Source organism: Heptranchias perlo, chromosome 16 (genome assembly GCF_035084215.1).
Source record: "Heptranchias perlo isolate sHepPer1 chromosome 16, sHepPer1.hap1, whole genome shotgun sequence".
Lineage (NCBI taxonomy): Eukaryota > Metazoa > Chordata > Chondrichthyes > Hexanchiformes > Hexanchidae > Heptranchias > Heptranchias perlo.
The window spans coordinates 37,125,533-37,140,705 of record NC_090340.1 but is presented as its reverse complement, the minus strand read 5'-3'; positions in this window follow the sequence as shown (position 1 = coordinate 37,140,705).

Sequence of the window (15,173 nt, the reverse complement as noted above, 5' to 3'; positions counted from 1 at the left end):
ATTCACAAAGTATTTTAAATGAGCCTTATTTTAATCGGACCAATAAAGATGGCACTGAGTTCAATTATGTAAGTTAGAGAAGGATTAGAATAATACTTTTTAAAAATCCAGCCTCACAATACCCCACCCTAGAGTCCGAAAGGATAAGGGTACCTATCGTGCAATAAAAACCAAACATGATGGCTGTACACAGCAGGTCCGTCAGTATCCTAAAAGAGAAAGATAGATAGGTTCTGACCCTCCTAGGAATTGGCCGAATTAAGATAAAGCAAATCATTTAATGGAACTAAACCAAACAAAAGGTGGGAGGGGAAAGAAGTGAAAAGATAGAAAGAGATGAGAAGTGGTGCAGGATGCATGAAAATATGAAAGGATATTGAAGCATGTAAAATAGCTAATGAGATAAACTGCAGACACTGGAAATTCGAAATAAAACACAGACAATCCATCCATGATACACAGGTTTGTTAATCCGCCACTGCAGCTGCTTTTCTCCTGGCACTTTCCCATGCAGTTGTAACACCTGTTCATTCCACTCTTCCTGCACAATTGCTGGGGGTCCCAACACTCCATCCATGTGCAACATTTTTGTCTTGTATTTTGTACTGGAAAATTTTGGTAACATTCTTTTCGGACTTTACAAGCGAAGGGGAACACCAGGTTAACTTCATCTGACCCAATGGCTAATTAAATATATTTTATTTGCGGCTTTTATTCCAACCTCCTCTATATTGGGGAAATCAAATACAGATTGTATGATTGTTGTGCTGAACACTTCTATTCTTTCTGTAAGTGTGATCTTCACCTCGTTGCAGCTTGCCATTTCAGTTCCCGCTCCCATTCTGGCCTCTGATCTCCTGCACAAGTTTACAAGATAATTATTGACGAGAGACACCATTCGGCCCATTTTAGTTCATCCACCAGAAATATCCTAAAGTCCCTTCATTGCAGTATCCAATTGGTTTTAAAATTATTCCTGGGTTTCTGCCTCGAATACCCCATCTGGAAATCCATTCCAAGTGTTGATCACTCTTTGTGTCAAGAAGAATTTCTTGTTTTCACTCCTAAATTAACATTTTACTGGCCTGACCCTGTGTCCTCATGTCCTACTTTAAAATAATTTACTTTAAAGTAATTTTCCAGATTTACTTTTTTCATACCATTTACTATCTTATATATGTCCAAAAGATCATCTTTCAATGTTGTAAAGTCTAAGTTTTTCCAATCTTTCCGCATAGCGCTGACTTTTGACACTGGGGATTTGCTTGTGGCTCTTCTCTGCATTGCCTCCAATGCTTGAATGTTTCCCTTGTGTCTCGGTGAACAGAACTGGACGCAGTATTCAAGGCACTGTTCCAACCAAGCTCAACATAGTCTCAAGAATAGTAGAGGCAAATTTCCTAGCACGTATATGTGGTAGGGAACTCACTATGCCCACAATGTTCCAATATGTGCTGGCAGTAGGTAAGGTTCCCCACTGCTGCACATATTCATAAAATGAATACCAATATCTCCTCTTTCCCTTGGGAACCCTGAAGCCTTTTTGTCTGAGCACTGACTTTAACAACTTCCAATATTGGCTGTCTCTTCAATTTCTTAGGTGGGTGATGGGTCCATCAGAGTTTAGCAGAGGGGGAGGCGGGTTTGGGCTGTAGGCTTAGACCCTTTGTTGATGATGATGTTTCTTCTTCTAAGATTTTTTTACATCAATTCCTGTGGCAGATAGAAAACTGCCTTCAACACATATATTTATCTTACAAATATTTATTTTTTGTTCTCTTTATAATAAAATGTTTCTTTGTAATTATATGAAAGGGAAGGAGGGGTTCCATTTCATGGGACACTGGCACCAGTACTGGGACAGGAAGGAGCTGTGCCGCTGAGACGGGCTACACCTGAATCAGAATGGGGCCAGTGTCCTAGCAGAAAGGATAAATAGTGCTGTTGATACTAGTAAGATGGGGTGGGGGGAGGGATCTGGTGAAGATAACATAAGTCTGAAGATAAACAAAATAGGAGATGAGAATAAAGTTCAGACCAAGGTAAAAAATAAGGGTAACATAAATGGTCAGGGAACAAATACAGTTATAGACATATGTACAAAATGACTGTTAAAAATAAAGTGAGGGGAACAATTATTAAAAACAAATTAAATTGCCTGTGCAGCAATGAGCACAGTATCCAAAACAAAATGAGGGAACTGAAGGCAATAATTCATAGCAAAGAACCAGATGTAGTATGGATAACTGAAACATGGCTACATAAGGAACAGGACTGGCAGTTAAATATTGCAGGATATAATGTATTTAGAAAGGATAGGAAGGATAGAGAAGGAAGGGGGTGAGGGTGGGTTAGCTGTACTAATTAGAGACAACATAATGGCAATAGAAAAAAGGAACATTTGTAACATCAAGATAGGTGAGGTGAGAGTGACTGCCCTTGACATCAAGGCAGCATTTGACCGAGTGTGGCACCAAGGAGCCCGAGTAAAATTGAAGTCAATGGGAATCGGGGGAAAACTCTCCAGTGGCTGGAGTCATACCTAGCACAAAGGAAGATGGTAGTGGTTGTTGGAGGCCAATCATCTCAGCCCCAGGACATTGCTGCAGGAGTTCCTCAAGGTAGTGTCCTAGGCCCAACCATCTTCAGCTGCTTCATCAATGACCTTCCCTCCACCATAAGGTCAGAAATGGGGATGTTCGCTGATGATTGCACAGTGTTCAGTTCCATTCGCAACCCCTCAAATAATGAAGCAGTCTGAGCCCGCATGCAGCAAGACCTGGACAACATCCAGGCTTGGGCTCTTAAGTGGCAAGTAACATTCGCGCCAGATAAGTGCCAGGCAATGACCATTTCCAACAAGAAAGAGTCTAACCACCTCCCCTTGACATTCAATGGCATTTCCATCGCCGAATCCCCCACCATCAACATCCTGGGGGTCACCATTGACCAGAAACTTAACTGGACCAGCCATATAAATACTGTGGCTACAAGAGCAGGTCAGAGGCTGGGTATTCTGCAGCGAGTGACTCTCCTGACTCCCCAAAGCCTTTCCACCATCTACAAGGCACAAGTCAGGAGTGTGATGGAATACTCTCCACTTGCTTGGATGAGTGCAGCTCTAACAACACTCAAGAAGCTCAACACCATCCAAGATAAAGCAGCTCGCTTGATTGGCACCCCATCCACCACCCTAAACATTCACTCCCTTCACCACCGGCGCATTGTGGCTGCAGTGTGTACCATCTACAGGATGCACTGCAGCAACTCGCCAAGGCTTCTTCGACAGCACCTCCCAAATCCGCGACCTCTACCACCTAGAAGGACAAGAGCAGCAGGCACATGGGAACAACATCACCTGCACGTTCCCCTCCAAGTCACACACCATTCCGACTTGGAAATATATCGCCGTTCCTTCATCGTCGCTGGGTCAAAATCCTGGAACTCCCTTCCTAACAGCACTGTGGGAGAACCATCACCACATGGACTGCAGCGGTTCAAGAAGGCGGCTCACCACCACCTTCTCAAGGGCAATTAGGAATGGGCAATAAATGCCGGCCTCACCAGCGACGCCCACATCCCATGAACGAATAAAAAAAACAGAATCCATATGCATTGAGACAAAGGATAAGAATGGATTGATCACATTAATAGGTATATTCTACAGACCACCTAATAGTGGAAGGGAAGTGAAGGATGAAATGTGTGGGCAAATCTATGAAATGAGTAAACAACATTGAATAATAATCATGGGAGGTTTAAACCACCCCCAAAGAAACAGGCAAGAAGAGGTACGGAAAGGGGAAAAGAGAATGGAGTTTTTACAGTGTGTACGGGACTCCTTTCGTACCCAGTATATGAGAAGCCCAACAAGAGAAGAGTCACTGCTGGATCTAGTAATGGGAAATGAACCAGAACAGATAAGAGAAGTAAGCATAGGGGACAGCTGGGCAATAGCGATCATAACATAATAAGGTTTAAAATAATGATTGAGAAAGACATAAGTATAACAAAGACCAAAGTAATAGATTGGAAAAAAGCTAATTTTGAGGGGATGAGAACGGAACTATGGAAGGTAAACTGGAAAAAAAATTGACAGACAAAGAGATAGAACAGCAGTTGATAATATTTAAAATGGTGATCAATAGAGTTCAGGGGGAATATATTCCTCTACAAAAAAAAACTAGCCAATAATGAAACACCATGGATGAATAATGAGATAAGGGTAAAACTGAAACTAAAGAAAAAGGCATTCTCTAAGTACATAGTCAAAAAAGGAAAGGATGATAAAAGGGAATAAGATTAGGTTAGGAAAGAAGTAAAAAAAACAATTAGGAAAGCAAAGAGGAACTATGAAATTAAATTATCAAGGAATATTGAAAGAAATAGTAATGTATTCTACAGACACATAAATAACAATTGAAAAATCAGGATAGGGACAGGGCCACTGTGGGATTCACAAGATAAACTGACAGATAATGACAGCGAAATGGCAGAAATATTGAATAGTTACTTTGCCATCATATTTGCCAGGAAGACTAACAAGGTGGGCATGACATTAGAAGAATAGGTCGAAAAAGATATAAAAACATTTAAGATAGAAAATGGGGAGATAATTTGTAAACTAATCAAATTTAGAGAGAATAAAACCCCTGGATTCCACAAATATTAAAAGAAGTTAGGGAGGCAATATCAGAGGCACTATTACATATATATATATAAAGTTCATTAGAAAAGAAAGTAGTGCCAGAGGACTGGTGGACAGCTAATGTTATTCATATATTTAAAAAGGGAGATAGAACAAGTCCAGGGAACTATAGACCAGTTAGCTTAACGTCGGTAGTAGGAAAGATAATCTTTATTCAAAGATGGAATAGAAAGATATCAGAAAACAAAAATATAATAACGAGTAGGCAGCATGGATTTCAGAGGGGAAAGTCATGTTTGACCAACCATATTGAATTCTTTGAAGAAGTAACAGAAAGAGTAGACAAGGGTAATGCGGTAGATGTAATATATTTGGATTTTCAAAAGGTCTTCGATAAGGTACCGCAATGTAGAATCATGACTAAGGTCAGAACATGTGGAGTCAGGGGATAGGTAGCAGAATGAATAGCAAGCTGGCTACAAATCAGAAAACAGAGAGTAGAGGATAAGGGTAGTTATTCAGTCTGGCAAAAGGCGGGAAGTGATGTTCCACAGGGATTGGTGCTGGGACCTCTGTTGTTCACAATTTACATTAACAATTTGGACTCAGGAATCGGAAGTACAATTTCAAAATTTGTGGACGACACCAAATTGTGTGTGTGTGTTGGTGGGGGGGGGGGGTATAGTTAATACTAAGGAAGAATATGTCAAAATGCAAGATTTTAATAATCTTGCAGAATTTCAATATAGATAAGTGTGAGGTGGTGAATTTTGGTAGGAAGAATAAGGAGGCCACAAACTGCTTGGATAGTAAGAGTCTAAATGGGGTGGAGAAGCAAAAGGATCTAGGGGTACACAAATCACTAAAAGTAACATCGCAGGTTAATCAGGCCAGAAAAAAGGCAAACCAAGCACTGGGGCTCATTTCGAGAGGGATAGATTTGAAAAGCAGAAAAGTTATTTTAAACTTTTATAGAGCCTTGGTTAGAATACACTTAGAGTACTGTGCACAGTTCTGGTCTCCATATTATAAAAAGGATATAGAGGCATTGGAGAAGGTGCAAAAAAGATTCACTAGGATAATACCAGAACTGAGAGGATATCCTTATCAGGAAAGGCTGAACAGGCTGGGGGTCTTTTCTCTAGAAAAGAGAAGACTGAGGGCTGACCTGATAAAAGTCTTTAAGATAATGAAAAGGTTTGATAGGGTTGAGGTAGAGAAAATGTTTCCACTTGTGGGGGATTCCAAAACTAGAGGTCATAAATATAAGATAGTCACTAATAAATCCAATAGGGAATTCAGGAGAAACTTCTTTACCCAAAGAGAGGTAAGAATGTGGAACATACTACCACAAGGAGTAGTTGAGGCAAATAGCATTGATGCATTTAAGGGGAAGCTAGAAAAGCACATGAGGGAGAAAGGAATGGAAGGGTATTCTGATAGGGTTAGATGAAGTAAGGAGGGAGGTGGCTCGTGTGGAGCATAAATGCCTACATAGTCCAGTTGGGCTGAATGGCCTGTTTCTGTGCTGTAGATTCGATGTAACTCGATGTAAACAAGTATACAAATTAACCTCCCCATGTAAATAGAGACTGATGTGATAATGTGAATGATCATTGCTTGCATGATCACCTTATAATGCTTCAGATGATAAGTCAAAGATACTGTCAATGTTTAGAAATTCAAACAATTCTGTAGATTGCAGGAAAAGCCCAAACTAGTTGATAGGGTGGCACATTGCAGTTTAGTGATACATAGTTCATTGGTGTACCAATGTTCTGCATCATTGAAAACTGGAACACAGTGTAACACTAAGAATGTACTTTATGGCATCCTTCTGGATAACATACAAAAGGGTGCAAAGTATAGTCAGAGACGGAAACACAGGGACAGTCATCCCAGATCATCCTCATGCACAGTCTTACCAATAATTAGTAGAAATGGCAGAAGTCTGGTCTTTCGCTTTACATAAAGCTTTCACACCATTGAAGGACAACAGCTCTTACATTTAGGTCATTTAGTTGTTATTGCAAGTTATGGACCTGTGAATCGGAAAAGCTCAGATTCCATCTCAGTTAGAAATTGTTGTCTCCCAAAAACTAATCATGCATTTTAGTCATTGAGATGTGCTCATGTAATAATTCGAGTAACCGATTTTTGGACTCCAGTCCATGGAATTTATTTTGTGTCTGTGGGAGAAAACAATTTCTAACTGAGATGGAATCTAAGCTTTTCTGATTCACGGATCCATAACTTGCAATAACAACTAAATGAAAGCCCTGTTATAAACGGTAAAGGGTCTACTGTGATTGTCAGAGACACCACTATACTTGAATTGACATTTTAGTTTTCTACCTTATTGGTCCTTCGGCCCAGTCTGTAGTAATCTTGATGTATTGTTTTCCTTGTTGAACCATGCAGGAAGAAATTTTTATTTTAGAAATTTTGAGAACTTTCTCATGAATCTGTACACATGCAATCACTTTCCTACCATATTGCAAGGACTAAAGTGAAAAGTCTGTGTTTATTGTGGAATGGGACTGATACTTTAACTCTCCCAAAGTATAAATATAACCACAATCCTGAAATGACATTCCCATTGGAAAGTTTCAGTTCATAAATTGCCTTCATCTAAAGGCATGTAAGTAATGTAGTATTAGAGCCTATGTCCCGTGAACGGTGTGAAATCAGGGAGACACAGAAGATGTTTTATGGTAATTTGATCATTGGGGAGACTTCAGGAGGAAATCTTTGTCTATGTTAAAGTATCTAAATAGGGAACAGTGACAAAGGTGGTGATAATGTGTTACTGTTTTATCAACCTGCTGAATAATCTTACACTGCCATAGTCCTATTTTGCTTATTTGCCAACCAAATCAAGCTTTCTTTCTTTCCTCTCTCAAACTATTATTTTTATGATACCCATGGGTAAAATTAGTGAAATAATCTGGAATTTAAATAAAATAATTGAATCTACTAGTCATAATAGTAAAATTTCATTTCCAACATCTTACTTTCACAATACAGTTCGCAGCTTGAGGGAGTTTTGTACCCCATCAAGTGTTATACTAATAGCTTGAACTGAATCCAAATTCACCTTGTTTGTTTGGAGGTCTCTATTGGGAATGGAAAGCCGTTTTACATCATCTGTAATTGTATCTGATTTATTCTTCAAATCATAAAAAATATTAAATACTGTGATGTGAAATACAATTATTAATTAATTTCTTCCAAATAATAATCTCACTTACCAACTTTGTACTTCATTTAAGTTAGTACAAGTCCAGCCTTATGATGTTCTTTTACACCCCCTGCTGGACATGAATATACTGGTTTGCTACCTGTGTGTCTCACTATGATATTTGTGCAGAAAACACAGTATTGTTATATTATTAGGATTGCATTCTAAATGGATCGTCAAATTTTCAATGACATATATAGAATCAGCTATACTGAACTGTTGCATACATGTTCAACTCAGTACAACTCCTCAAACACCTTCAGATCCAAATTCAATGTTCAGAAAAAATACCTGCACCTAGATTCTGAGGAGAATGAATTTAACACCTACATTTGAAAAATGATCATGTCTAGTCTTTTATTGACAGATTTTAGGTTTTACAGTTACAATTGTTTATAAGCAGCAGAAAAATGGCAGCAACTACAAAGTGAACTCATTCTGAAAAGTAAATATTTTCTCATTATCCTGCTTCCTCTAAGAGTGCACATAAACTATCATAACAAATCTAGCAGAAGGCAGTAGAAAGTGAAAAACTGATTACTAAAAGTCCTACTAAAATTAGCATCTCAAAGGTAAAGTCATTCATCAAAACCAGTCCTGTTTGAGATGCCGCAGTACTTATCATTGTACTCTTCCATTTGTATCCTGACTGTTGTCACAGCTCAATTTATGCCTTTCCATACACAGTCACATCATCTCAGCTTTCACCTATCATATTGCCTTTTCACACTTGGGACCCATTCGATACCTTTTTAGAGTATCAATCTTCATCCTTACACGCACACATGCCCTTGCCATTGCAATCTTTTCACCATTATATGCTCTGTTATTGCATGCAGTCAATCCTTCTCATTTTGAAGACTCTGTCCTTCCAGCTGATTCCCAATATCCTCCTTGCACAATGTGTTCCAAAAGCATTCAGCCACGTGCTTGTGTATCTTTGTCAGCGTATATTTGCAATATCAGTGAAGCAGTATAACTTGCAGCTAATAAAGTTGGGAACATGGGATTCCCTTTGGCTGTTCCCAAAGTGTTGCATGATTTGGCTGAGGAAGACCAATTCATGAGGCGACAACATTTTAAGGTCCACTGACACCTCAGGTGATATGTTCACTGCTGCCAATACCCGATGGTCCATATTTACAGAACTTGCTACTTCTATCTGGCATATTTTTTACCATTTAAATTAATGGACTGAAAATGGTCCTTCTTACAGATATGCAATCGTTCCCACCTGATTTTCCTCTATGGACTCCACCCAAGCGATTATTAATGTCAAGAACAAAAGAGGAAAATCTGTCTCATTAACTTTCCACTGCTCTACTCAACTGTGTTTATAATAAGAAGAAATAAAAAGATCAATATTTATTTTGTGCTATTTACATGAAAAGTATGCTCTAAGCCTTAAGCTCGGGCTTCCACTTGGTTGTTCTTTAAGGAGTACTTGTCCTACTTCGTATCTAAGGCTGTGTCTAAGTGCTCCCCGAATGGGAGCAGCAACTATTGTGTAAAGATGCTGTTGGGTAATCCAGCCCTGTTGGGATCCTTGGACCTCGGATGCAGGGGCATGAATTGTCTCTGTAACAGGAAAATGTGGTTTACATGCACCCTATCCTTAAAGGGACCGCTGGAGGCCGTTACCAAAAATGTAAGTTTAAAAAAATACTTACCTGGATGTGGAACCGGGAAGAGCAGGAGTGCTCCTCCCCAGGTCCACTGTAATACCAAAGACAGTTGCTGGCCCCCACTTGGCCCCATACTGATCGCTTCTCCCCCTTCCCTCCCACCCAATCACCTCTCGCGCATCTGATCACCTCCCACTTTCTTCCAATCGCTTTCCCCCATTCCTTCTCCCTTTCCCCTTTTCTCCCAATCACTTCCCTCATTCCTCCCCTTCCTCACGATCATTTCCCCCGTCCTCCCCACTTTCTCCCAATCATTTCCCTCTTCCTCCCAATCGTTCCCCCTTCCTTCCAATCATTTCTCTTTCCTACCAATCATTTCCCCTTCCTCTCAATCATTTCCCCCTTCCTCCCCACTTCCTCCCAATCGTTCCCCCTTCCTTCCAATCATTTCCCCTTCCTCTCAATCATTGCCCCCTTCCTCCCCACGTCCTCCCAATCGTTCCCCCTTCCTCCCAATCGCTCCCCCCCCTTCCAGGATCTACCTGGGAGCAGCTGATCCAGCAGGTGTCTGCAGCTTGCCGGTCTCGTGTTGGGCCTACCCATTCTAGTACAGGGAATTTCTAGGCCATTATCAAAAGCAAAATACTGCAGATGCTGAAAATCTGAAATAAAAACAGAAAATGCTGGAGAAGCTCAGCAAGTCAGGCAGCATCTGTGGAGAAAGAAACAGAGTTAACCTTTCAGGTCCATTACCCTTCCTCAGAACTGGAAGAAGTTTTTTTTTATTATTCACTCATGGGATATGAGCATCGCCGGCAAGGCCAGCAGTTATTGCCCATCCATAATTGCCCTTGAGAATGTGGTGGTGAGCCATCTTCTTGAACCGCTTCAGTCTGTGTAGTGAAGGTTCTCCCACAGTGCTGTTAGGTAGGGAGTTCCAGGATTTTGACCCAGTGGCGATATATTTCCAAGTCAGGATGGTGTGTGACTTGGAGGGGAATGTTCAGGTGGTGGTGTTCCCATGTGCCTGATGCCCTTGTCCTTCTAGGCGGTAGAGGTCGCGGGTTTGGGAGGTGCTGTTGAAGAAGCCTTGGCGAGTTGCTGCAGTGCATCTTGTAGATGGTACCCACTGTAGCCACAGTGTGCTGGTAGTGGAGGGAGTGAATGTTTAAGGTGGTGGATAGGGTGCCAATCAAGCGGGCTGCTTTGTCCTGGATGGTGTCGAGCTTCTTGAGTGTTGTTGGAGCTGCACTCATCCAGCCAAGTGGAAAGTATTCCATCACACTCCTGACTTGTGCCTTGTAGATGGTGGAAAGGCTTTGGGGAGCCAGGAGGTGAGTCACTTGCCCCAGAATACCCAGCCTCTGACGTGCTCTTGTAGCCACAGTATTTATGTGTCTGGTCCAGTTAAGTTTCTGGTCAATGGTGACCCCCAGGATATTGATGGTGGGGGATTCGGCGATGGTAATGCCATTGAATGTCAAGGGGAGGTGGTTAGACTCTTTCTTGTTGGAGATGGTCATTGCCTGGCACTTGACTGGCCTGAATGTAACTTGCCATTTATCAGCCCAAGCCTAAATGTTGTCCAGATCTTGCTGCATGCGGGCACGGACTGCCTCATTATCTGAAGGGTTGCGAATGGAACTGAACACTGTGCAATCATTGGCGAACATCCCCACTTCTGACCTTCTTATGATGGAGGGAAGATCATTGATGAAGCAGCTGAAGATGGTTGGGCTAAGACACTGCCCCGAGGACCTCCTGCAGCGATGTCCTGGGGCTGATGTGATTGGCTTCCAACAACCACAACCATCTTCCTTTGTGCTAGGTCCGACTCCAGCCACTGGAGAGTTTTCCCCCTGATTCCCATTGACTTCAATTTTTCTGGGGCTCCTTGATGCCACACTCGGTCAAATGCTGCCTTGATGTCAAGGGCAGTCACTCTCACCTCACCTCTGGAATTCAGCTTTTTAAGTTTAAAATTAAACCATTTTTAAGCAAGTACAGAGCCAGGGAAAGGGGGAGGGAAGTAAGGGAAGGGCAAGGAAAGCACAAAAGTGAAGGTCTGTGGTAGGGTGGAGGGCAGGAGAGATTAAATGACAAAAGGGATGATGGTGCAAGGCAAGGATGGTGGTAATGGGACAAGTAAAGAAACAAAAGATGGGTCTAGAGGAGCTGTAAATGGGAGCAGCAGAACCATTACCAGCACCTGCTGTCCGAAAAAAGGGGAGCAGTGGTTATGATCTGAAGTTATTGAAATCAATGTTGATCCGGAAGGTTGTAAAGTGCCTAATTGAAAGATGAGATGCTGTTCCTCGAGCTTACATTGAGTTTCACTGGAACAGTGTAAGAGGCCAAGGACAAAGCGGTCAGAGTGGGAGTGGGATGGGGAATTAAAATGGCAAGCGACCGGCAGGTCAGGGTCACACTTGCAGACAGTGTGGAGGTGTTCAGCAAAGCGATCACCCAATCTGCGTTTGGTCTCCCCAATGTAGAGGAGACCGCATTGTGAAAGAAGTACAAGTAAATTGCTATTTAACTTGGAAGGAGCGTTTGGGGCCCTGGCCGATGGGAAGGGAGGAGGTGAAAGGGTAGATGTTGCATCTCCTGTGCTTGCATGGGAAGGTGCCATAGGGAGGGGAGCGGGTGTTGGGGGTGATGGAAGAGTGGACCAGGGTTTTGCGAAGGGAGCGGTCCCTTCGGAATGCTGAGAGGGGTGGGGAGGGGAAGATGTGTTTGGTGGTGGCATTGCACTGTAGGTGGTAGAAATGGCAGAGGATGATACGTTGAATGTGGAGGCTGGTAGGGTGGAAGGTGAGGACAAGGGGGGACCCTATCATGGTTCTGGGAGGGAGGGGAAGGGGTGGGGGCAGAAGTGCGGGAAATTGGACGGACACGGTCGAGGGCCCTGTCAACTATAGTGGAGGGGAATCATCATTTGAGGAAAAAGGAAGACATATCGGAAACACTGATTTGGAAGGTGGCATCGTCACAACAGATGCGATGGAGATGGAGAAACTGGGAGAAGAGAATAGAGTCCTTAGAGGAAGTGGGGTGGGAGAAGGTGTAATCAAGGTAGGTGTGGGAATCAAGGTAGGTGGGCTTAAAGTAGATAAGTTCAGTTCCATTCGCAACCCCTCAAATAATGAAGCAGTCCGAGCCCGCATGCAGCAAGACCTGGACAACATCCAGGCTTGGGCTCATAAGTGGCAAGTAACATTCGCACCAGACAAGTGCCAGGTAATGGCCATCTCCAACAAGAGAGAGTCTAACCACGTCCCCTTGACATTCAACGGCATTACCATCGCCGAATCCCCCACCATCAACATCTTGGGGGTGACCATTGACCAGAAACTTAACTGGACCAGCCATATAAATACTGTGGCTACAAGAGCAGGTCAGAGGCTGGGTATTCTGCGGCGAGTGACTCACCTCCTGACTCCCCAAAGCCTTTCCACCATCTACAAGGCACAAGTCAGGAGTGTGATGGAATACTCTCCACTTGGCTGGATGAGTGCAGCTCCAACAACACTCAAGAAGCTCGACACCATCCAGGACAAAGCAGCCCGCTTGATTGGCACCCCATCCACTACCCTAAACATTCACTCCCTTCACCACCGGCGCACTGTGGCTGCAGTGTGTACCATCCACAAGATGCACTGCAGCAACTCACCAAGGCTTCTTCAACAGCACCTCCCAAACCCGTGACCTCTACCACCTAGAAGGACAAGAGCAGCAGGCATATGGGAACAACACCACCTGCACGTTCCCCTCCAAGTCACACACCATCCCGACTTGGAAATATATCGCCGTTCCTTCATCGTCGCTGGGTCAAATCCTGGAACTCCCTTCCTAACAGCACTGTGAGAGAACCTTCACCACACAGACTGCAGCTGTTCAAGATGGCGGCTCACCACCACCTTCTCAAGGGCAATTAGGGATGGGCAATAAATGCCGGCCTCGCCAGCGACGCCCATATCCCATGAACTAATAAAAAAAAGATATTGGTTGACAGCCTATTCCCAGAAATGGAGGTATAGAAGTCGAGGAAGGGACGGGTCAGAGATGGACCATGTGAAGGCGAGGGAAGGGTGGAAATTGGAAGCAAAGTTGATGAAATTTTCCAGTTTGGGACGATACAGTCATAAATGTACCGGAAAAAGAGGTGAGGGAGGGACCTTGCACCATCATCCCTTTTATCATTTAATCACTTCTGCCCTCCACCCTATCAGAGACCTTCTCTTTTGTTCTTTCCTCCCCTCCCCTTTGTCCCCCACCTCCTTGCCCTAGCTCTGTACTTGCTTAAAAACTGTTTAATCTTCAACTTCTTCCAGTTCTGACGAAGGGTCATCGACCTAAAACGTTAACTCTGTTTCTTTCTCCACAGTTGCTGCCTGATTTGCTGAGAATTTCCAGCATTTTCTGTTTAATATTTCGAGGCCATTATGTTTAGTTTCAATTCCTGCATTTTACAGGGGAAGCAAAAAGACCTGTAACAAGATGCAGCAAGAAAAATTAGAATTGCTAGTAAAACAAAAGAGAGAGTTTGTACTGACACCTCAATAATCGACCATTGCGATTTAAAATTAAAATATTACAGGGCACATGAAAATATGGTCTTATTTGTCAGTGATGTTAGAGTTAGTTATTTGTGTTGTAACTCTGAAGTATGAAGTGAGGTTTAATAACAGATTTTACACCAAACAGGAGCAGAAGCATTGAGACATACTTAACAACTGCATTCATTCAAACACAATTAACAGTGACGTTTAATTGATAAACAGGTTATTATAGTGTTTCATGTATCTATGGCAACTTTAGGCCTACACTGCCATTAAACTACAATAAACTATTTATCAGTTAAGCTTCACAGTCTAATGTACGCCATAAACTGCAAAAATGAAAGGCTGAGAGCTTACTGATTAGTCCATGTGATAGGTTTCACTTAGAGAAAAGTTAGCTGCAATTGAAACACTTGACTCTTGTTCTTACAGGATTGTGAAATGCTACTTAAATGAGTCACATGCAGATTAGAAATGATAAAAATAATAACACACAACTGTCATATTGCCGATTGAAAAAGAGAGGCAAAAAGATTTTTCATCTTTTTCATTAGAAGACAATTAGAGAGAAGCAAAAAGAAACTAAAGGAAGAAAGATGAATGTTACTGTTGTGAAGTTTGACAATAAAGCATCACTGACAAAGGTAAATTGAGCTGAATAAGAATTAGATGATATCGGGATGACAGGCTAGTGATTAAACATCAGTCACGGCCATCTCTAAAGGGAAAGTATTAAAGTCTCTAGAACTTAATCTGATTTATTTTACATAAAGATCACAAATTAGATAAATAAATAACAGATACCAATTCATTTGCTTAGTATATGTCTTTCTTGCTGTACTTTTAAAGCATGTTTAAGAATTAGGGTTACACAACCTCTAAAGCAACAAACATCTGCAAGTATATGGATATTAATCATGACAAATTATGATGGAACTTTTAGTTTATAAACTGAAATGATTTGAAAGCCTCTAATGTATGTTTTTGGTTCACTGTAAAGTTGTACGAAGAATGAAAAATTATGTCTTTTTTGGAAAGTAAGAGGAAAGAAACCCAAAACAATGCGAAGACTGACAACTTCATTTGACAATTTAGAA